The following is an 8846-nucleotide window of genomic DNA, read 5'->3' as shown; positions in this document are numbered from 1 at the left end:
AATAATAATAATAATAATAATAATAATAATAATAATAATCTGAACTGGGGGGCACTACAGTGTGGCATTAAGCTTAATGTGAACTGGGGGTGCACAGTGGCATAATGAAAACTGTGGGCAACGTGTTGCATAATGTGAAATAGGCATACTACAGCATGGCATAGTGTGAAGTGGGGGCATTGTAGCATAATGTGAAATGGGCGTAGTGACATAATGTGAACTAGGGGCACTGTGTGGCATAACATGAACTGGGGTCACTACACTGTGGCATAACCTGAACTGGGGCTACACATTTTATTGAACTACACATTTTATTGACAATTTTATTCATAGGGGTCACCCCAAACATTAAATTGGCCCTGACTATGCAGGTCCTTATTGTCCCTATTTTCTCATGACAGTTTACAATATTATAAAAATACAATGGAGCTGTTTTAGCAAATGCTTGATGGATGTGTTTAATAGCACTGATCAATGTAGGAAGATTTTAGATGAGTTGTGAATGTTAACATTTTTTAAACACACTTCGAAGAAGGAAGGTTCTGCACGTCGCATTTAATGCCATTGTTTTAAAATGTGTGAATGGGTGTGCCGTTAAAGGCCTTACACAGCTTAGGTTTGGGGATGCATTTATGTAAAAATTAGAACATTTTCTGTATTGATAGACATACCCTCCAACATCTTACACAGACAAAATCGGTACAAATCCGAAAAAGGGGCGTGGCCGCGGATAAAGGGGGCGTGGTCACGCGCCTTTTCCTATACTTTCAATGATAGTTTGGAGAGGCAAAAATCGGTACAGACCATAAAAAAAAGGTACTGTACCTATTAAAAAGGTACAGTTGGAGAGTATGGACATTGTATTTAGCAGCCTCCAAACCCTGGGCACAAAGCGTGCCACGTGTGGGCTCATTGGTTGCCCCAAAACAAGTCAGGTAAAGAGGTTTTGACAGGCTGTGTGCATCAGTGCCTAAATGGCTACAGTTGGGAGGTATCCTCCCTATGTTTAATTGTGGCCAAATAGGACGTACACTGTACATTCTATCAATCAAACTTCATTTATCATGGGTGTCCTGCTTTTTTATTATGTATAAAAAATGATGAGAAGCCTGAGCCAGCAGCATAAGCAGTGTCAGAGTGACTGGACACTGAGCATAGGCCTGCGGACACTCAGTCACAGACAGGACTCAATGGAGTGCAGTGAGTCACTCTCTGAGTAGTACCATGGGCTAAACAGAATATGCGCCGGCCATGCGCGCCCCCGTCACCACCAACCCCGCCGCGCACCCGCGCGCTTCCTCCGCTGACGTCTCTGTGTGTGGTGGGGCGCGCGTCGTGCTTGCGCACACGGGAAGAGAAGGAGTACAGAAAGAGGAGAAGGGGGGGACGACGACACACAGACATACTCTGGTAACGTGCACCGGGACCGTACGGAGAGGGAGAGAGAGGAGGCGGGACGGGGAGGAGGACCTAAGATCCTCTGTAGAGGAGGGCAGCAGCAGCAGCAGCCCAGCTGCAGACGTGAAGAGGAAGCCGCCTGCTGTGCTCGGTAAGGGAATGGCAGAGGTGGGGTGCAAGGTGGGCAGGGGTGCAGCGCCAATCCCATCACCCTGGGGTGTTTGTGTTACATGTGTGAGTTACGTTTGCCCTGTTATCTCTCTGGTCCGCTGGTGGCACCAGGCGACCTGGGGTAAGTGCCCCCCCCCCCCCCCCCCCCCCCCCCCCACCACCCCATCACTACTGGCATTGCCCCATCTGTGCCAGCCTGGTGAGGAAATCAGTGCCACCCTGGCAGCAAGAGCTGGTCTGGAGCACAGGGACTCCCTGTGTATCGTTTATTACTACTGCTGTCATAACAAAGGGGTTTTTCTTTAAATATGCCACATGTCCCCTTGGCAGTGATATGATTACACATGTGCAGTGTTCTGGGTAGGACATATTACAGATGCCATGTATTATTGTATCTCCTTTGAAGCTATTACCCCCTACTTTATGCAGGGGGGTCTTTTAATTTTTGGGGTGCTCTTTTTAAATACTAGAACTGGATTATTATAGTATTTCTGCTTTTGTAGTGTTTCATGCCTGTTATACCACCTACAGCCAGGCTGCAAGAGTTAGTGTGCTGTGTGGTGTGCTACTGTGCTCCCTTCCCTGCGATTGTGACTTATTTCTACCCTGTATCAACGAAAATACATTTGTTTTTTTCCATGTGTTACTTGTTTAGGCTATTTGACTTTCTTTTTTTTTTTATATAGTTTATTTTGTTTGTACAGTACAGTAGCTGTAATGTCGCCTGCCAAAAAGTGACTTGACTTTTGCCCAGCTTCAGTGTAACTTATCGCTGTGACCAGTCACTCCATATGACTAGCATAACAACCTTTTGCCTCATTTGTTTTGGACACTGGTATTTCATAATGTTTGTAATGCAGAAAAGAGTATATTTGCATATGCGAATAAGCCAGTGGCAACAGTCAATTAAAGAACAAGTTACCTTCTCATAACAGACGCTCCCATTGGTTCACTAGGCATGAGGTGCAAGTAATGTTAGTAGGTACTGTACTAGCGGCCTGTCATACTTAATATTAGATACACTTTAAACCTCTCCATGGTATGGTAAAATATAATAAATATAATACATTACAGGCAATGGTTGAAAATACTACCAGGCCACAGCCTTGCTTGGGATGCAGATGACTTTGCAGAGCCCCTTGACAAGTTGATCTGTTGGAACCGCATTGGACTTTTCCTGTTAAATACTGGATGCCCAGTGTTAAAATGATAAACTGTCTGTATACTGTATCGATGGGGGGATTGTACAGTATATCAACCATATTCAGTATTGCCAAGCTTAAACTGTGTCACTTCTCGTGAATTTAAGTTATTGCAAAAAGGAAAAGCAAATCCTTATGCACCCTGGTCTGTGGTCACCATCCGTGGTGCAGTCCTGCGCTTCCTGCCGTTACAGTACAGTACATGGAAGAAATGTTACTGGTAATATTACTATTAAGGGAAAATGATTGTGTATTTGTTGCTATATCATATATGTGTACAGTATGTGCTGCTGTCTTCATGTCCTATTTGCAAGTTTCGACTGTTTATTTTGTTGTACAGTGTTTCAAAGTTGAATACTTTGGGTTGTATTGCATATTTCATGAGTTTCAGATACTGATTCTGAATTGGTGCGTCAAAGGAAATAGTGATAGATCTGGGGTAGACAACGTACAGAATTCCAACTGCTAAGGGACTACACATCCCAGCATCCCCTAACAGCAAAACTGTGGCAGTGACTGGTCAATCTAACATCAGCTTTCATAAATATAATATATATATTTTTTAATTTTCTTCAATAATTCCAGCATATTGCTGCGCAGGAGATCCTGGCTGTAAGCGCAGCATCCATGCAGTGGAAAGCTGCAGAGTGTGGCCGCCTGAGGCAAAGTGTGTGTGTGTTGATGTTGGTTTTTAAATACTGCACACAGTCCCAAAAAAAAAAAGCATTGTTTTGGATGGAGAACAACTTTACGATTGGGCGCTTTGCCTGCACCTGTGATCTTAAGGTGTTTTTGTTGGCACCACTGTGCAGCTGGAACACACGTTAATATGGGGATATAGGTCACATAACCCTTCAGTGTAAATACAGGGAGAACTTCCTCTTTTGTTCCAGGATATAATAAAAAAATACACTTTTATCGGGAACACTGTACAGATATTTTATTACCTTCCTTTATTGTGTTGGCTGGCATCATTTTTATTTCTTACAGTCACATTGCATAGAAATGTCTCAGGCATTTATGTTTTTAGTTGTGGCAACCTTGTGAATGCCCCAAATCCTATATTTAAAAAGCAAACAAAAAATCCCATTGATGAGAATATAATTTTGCAATGATCACCTACTGTACACAGCTGTTTATGTGCTCAACCAAAGCTTGTGGTGGTCTCACAAAGGACAACTGGATCTTTTTTTGTGTCAATTTTGAGATATTGGAGGGATAAAATTCTTCTATGGGCAAGATGATGCACTCGCCTGCAATAAAGTGCCCACATCAGAAGTTGTTGAGCCCTCCAGTTGATCTAAGAATTTTCTCTTACGTCCTAGAGGATGCTGGAGTCCACATTAGTACCATGGGGTACAGACAGGTCCACTAGGAGCCACTGGCACTTTAAGAGTTTGAGAGTGTGGGCTGGCTCCTCCCTCTATGCCCCTCCTACCAGACTCAGTTTAGAAAATGTGCCCGGAGGAGCCGGTCACAGCTAGCGGAGCTCTACGGAGATTCTTTATAAAAAGTTTTCTTTTAGAGTTTATTATTTTACAGGGAGGCTGCTGGCAACAGTGGCTCCGGCGTCTCAATCCCTGCGGTCATGCTGTGCGACCGTAGGGCTACACAGAAGTTTGATAACTGACTGATATGCGACACGTGCTACATCTTTGTACGCTGCCACTAGGACTCTCAAAGCCGCCCGTCGGTGTCTCCGTACAAATCCAGGCGGCTTCCGCATTTGCATATTGTTGCACAGGCGCTGTGTATGCGTTCGCAGCTGTGGTTGCATTAGCGCACATCTCTGAATCTGGGCCATTATCACTGTTGACTTCATGATTACATCCCCTGGATTACCTTTACCTGCGTTTAGCTCTTGTGATGCACTTCATGTACTTTGCAGTAACACCTGTACAATTGGTTGCCTTACATATTGCCCTCCCGTGTCTCAGCTGAATGGTTTTCTGGGGTCATTCCGATCTGATCGCTGGGCTGCGTTTTTTGCAGTCCTGCAATCAGATAGTTGCGGCCTACAGGGGGAGTGTATTTTCGCTGTGCAAGTGTGCGTTCCTATGTGTAACAGAGCTGCTCAAAATCAGTTTGTGCAGTCTTTGCACAGCACAGGACTTAATCGTCCGGAGCTGACGTCAGACACCCTCCCTGAAAACGCTTGAGCCCGTCTGTGTTTTTCTGGACACTCCCTGAAACCGGTCAGTTGCAACCCTCTTCCTGTCAATCACCTTGCGAACGCCCGTGTGAATGGATTCTTCGCACCATCCCGACGCTGACCGCCAATGCCCGTTGTAGCCGCCTGATGCGCGTGCGCATTGCGGCTTAGACGCATGCGCAGTTCTGATCTGATCACCCGCTGTGCGAAAACGCACAGCGATCAGATCTGAATGACCCCCTTTGTCCGATAACCTGTTCTCTATTCTTCATGTGATCAAATATGGTTGGCTGGAAGCTGAGTGGAGGGATTCCAGCTCATACTTGCCTTCCTGACCCTCTCCATGAGGGAGAAAATGCTCTGTTCCTGGACTTTCCTGGTAATGTATGATTGCCATCACCTGTGGTGAAACACCTTTCTTATCAATTAACTAGCTCACCACAGGTGATGGCAATCATACATTACCAGGAAAGTCCAGGAGCAGAGCATTTTCTCCCTCATGGAGAGGGTCAGGTAGGCAAGTATGGCCTACTTGCATAGCTTGCTAGGGATGGGTTAAGTTGGGAATACACTATACCAGCATTTCCCAACCTCAGTCCTCAAGGCACACTAAGGGCTGTAACAAACGCTCCGGTTTTTCACGGATGGCAAGAAGCCGGACAAACTTTGTCCGGCTTTTTGCCATCCGGCAGAGTCTTTCATGCACAACAGCTTTGAGCCGTGTGTAATGCTGTGCGCATGCACAGCATTAGACACGGCTTGAAAAAAACCTGTTGTGTGTGAAAGCTCCCCTTCACACACACTGTCCACTGCCTGACCTTCCAGTGGATATTTCCTGCTGCAACCCGGCAGCCGGGCCGGGACCCTACCCCTCACACTGTTAATTACAATACCTGCACAGGAAAAAGCCATCCGGCTTTTTCCCGGTCGGCAAAAGCCGGCATGTGTGTTTCAGCCCTAAGGGCTGAAACACACTACCCGGCTTTGGCCGGCCGGGAAATAGCCGGACGGCTTTTTCCCATGCCGGCATTGTAGTTAACAGTGTGAGGGCTAGGGTCCCTTCACACTGCACGGCCCCGGCCCGGCTGCCGGGTTGCAGCTGGGTCTCACCACTGGAAGGTCCGGCTGCCGGGAGGGCGCCGGGCCGTCTTTGCAGCCAGTGGACCGTGTGTGTGAAGGGGAGGTTTCACACACAACGGTTTTTTTCCAAGCCGTGTCTGATGCTGCGCATGCGCACAGCATCACACACGGCTCAAAGCCGTCCTGTGTGACAGACACTGCCGGTTTCTCCTGGATGGCAAAAAGCCGGACAAAGTTTGTCCGGCTTTTTGCCATCCGGGAGAAACCGGCCAGTGTGTTACAGCCCTAAGTGCTGTAACACACACTCCGGTTTTTCCCGGATGGCAAAAGCCGGGTAGTGTGTTTCAGCACTAACAGTCTTGGTTTTAGTGATATCCAGGCTGCAACACAGGTGACCTAATTAGTTCCTCAGTTATTTTAACCATCTGTACTGAAGCCTGGATATCACTAAAACCTGCACTGTTGGTGTGCCTTGAGGACCGCGGTTGGGTATGCCTGCACTATACAATTATCTGGCAGATAATCTGTGGTTGGAATGAAAATCTGGTAATGGATGAGAGCTATTGACATCGACCATTTGCTCCCAAACACAGGAAAATGGACAAAAACTGTTGTTTATACAAATTGGTTAAATCACGGGTCAGGTTTTGTCCCTTTTCCAGTGTTTGGTAGCAAATGGTCGATTATCAGTTGCTCTCATCCATTACCAGATTTTCATTCTAACCACAGATTATCTGACAGATAGTTGTATAGTTTATGCCTAGTTTTAGTCTTAAGTAGCATGTTCAAAAGTTAATTTCCTTAAATGGAATCTAACCCTGTATTTTTTGTTTTCCCTTTTGCATTATCGTAAGTATTAAGGAATAAAAGTGTAATATATAAACATATTTGCCTAGAGGTAGTTTTTTAATGTGTTCATTAGTACAAGTTGCTTTTTAATTACACTATTTAGCTTGTTTTAATTGTAGACGTGCTTGATGCTGCAGTGCATGTGTAATAGACAAAAATTAGCTGTTAAAAGAGCTGTGTAAGCTCATCCTGACCCCTTCAGGGGGTTCTCATTATTTTCCTCTGCTTGTGTAGTGTTTGCTCTCATATTAAGATTAAGTTACTTGTTGGAATATTCGTCTTTTGTAATGACAGTGCCTCGGTTAAGTCACTGAATGTTATGGGCCCTACACACTGGCAGATAATACTGAAAGATATGAACGATCTCGTTCATTAATGAACTAGATACCGTTCATATCTTTCAGTGTGGAGGCACCAGCGATGAACGATGCGCGGGCCCGCACTCGTTCATCGCTGGTGCCCCGTCGCTTGTGCATGCAGGCCAATATGGATGAGATCGTCCATATTTGCCTGCACTGCTATGGAGCAGGGTGACGGAGGGGGGGGAGTGAAGAAATTTCACTCTCCCCGTCACTGTCACCCGTCGGCCATATCTGCCGTCGGGTAGCTCGGCGGCGGATCACGCTATGTGTAGGGCCCATTAAAGTGGGGTGTATAACAAAATACATTAAACCAGGGCTTGACAAATATTTTTCTAAAATATAGGGTGAAAGTGTAGGAGTCCTTACTCCCAGAAGAAAGATGGAACCCTCCAGCCACATTACTGATCAGCTTCCCCCCCATCCCCTGGGCAGGATCAGTATGTTAAGCCAGTGTCCGGGATCCCGACGTTCGTAAAACTGACGTCGGGATCCCGATGGTGAAGAAGCCGACGGGTGGGTAAGGGGTTCTATACCCTCTCCCCTACCCCCCATCCCTAACCCTCCCTACCCACTGTGCCTAACCTTAACCTCCCCCATAGTGCCTAACCTTCCCCCCCCCACCCCTCCGTAACTGCCTAAACCTAACCCTCCGGGGCTGTAGCCTAACTCTTGGAGGGGGGTGCCTAACCGTAACCCTCCCTCCCCGCAATCTAAACCTAACCATCCCAGGGCGCAGCCTAAACCTAACCCTCCCCCCGCAGCCTAAACCTGACCTCCCCGCCCCCGCGGCTTACCTCCTCAGCGGGATGTGTACCTATTCGGGATACTGATGTCCGCATTCCGAATAGTGTTGGGATTCTGGTGTCTGTAATCTGCCTGCCAGGATCCCGATAGGCGGGATCCTGACTGCATTACCCCTTGACAAACCAATCTCTTTTGCCACACAACTAAGGGGGTATCCGCTGGCAAGTAGCCCTTGGCAGCCACATTGCTGAGCTATCCCCTGGACCAAAGACCCCCCCCCCCCCCCCCCCTGACACCACATTAAAGAGCACTTAACCCCCCACCCTTCCCCCGGGCAAACAACCCCCATGGCCACACAACTAAACCACCCCTCCGGAGCCACATCCCCGGGCAAACAGTTTCACCCCTGTGGCAGCCGTAGTTTAGAGAGAGCAGACATCGCAGACTGAGGCTGACAGGAGTAGTCAGGGTGGGCTGGGACGGACAGGCATAGCAGTCAGCGCAGGCCGAGATGCATATCATGAAATGCATGGACATGCATGAAATGGCTAGCACAATACAGGCACGCCCACAAATCTCCGCTGGGGATGCCGAGGGTCTGCTTCCTTTCTCCCCCCTTCATAATCTGGTCAACCTTGCATTAAGCGCACTGCAATACCATATCTTAGAATGGGACCAGAGTAAGATGTCCGTTTTTGGGGTGTGTGACCGGATGCACATAACTGCCTGTGCCTAGTGTTCACAGATTGGGTTTGGATCTCACAGGGCCTGGCCAAAAGGTGATTCCCTCTTGCCATCACTAACCTCCTGTTACTGACTCCCCCCACTGTGCAGTGTGTGGGTGTATTGCTGCCACCACCAGCTCATACCACCGGCCCTAGAACCGCT

At 47.3% G+C, this 8846-nt stretch overlaps 1 protein-coding gene across 2 annotated transcripts in view; it reads left to right on the top strand.

The window, feature by feature from the left end:
- The first annotated feature begins 1302 nt into the window (after positions 1-1302).
- The window catches only part of RABGAP1L (RAB GTPase activating protein 1 like), a 690515-nt gene continuing 682971 nt past the window's right edge, over positions 1303-8846 (top strand). Inside the window, exon 1 of one of the 2 annotated variants that reach the window (XM_063939668.1) lies at positions 1303-1549. The gene's annotated coding sequence lies outside the window, so the exon portion shown is untranslated. The remainder of the gene's footprint in view (positions 1550-8846) is intronic. The other variant, XM_063939666.1, reaches the window with a different exon arrangement.

This window comes from Pseudophryne corroboree, chromosome 9 (genome assembly GCF_028390025.1).
Source record: "Pseudophryne corroboree isolate aPseCor3 chromosome 9, aPseCor3.hap2, whole genome shotgun sequence".
Lineage (NCBI taxonomy): Eukaryota > Metazoa > Chordata > Amphibia > Anura > Myobatrachidae > Pseudophryne > Pseudophryne corroboree.
The sequence above is the reverse complement of the archived record's forward strand: the minus strand, read 5'-3'. Positions and strand labels throughout refer to the sequence as shown.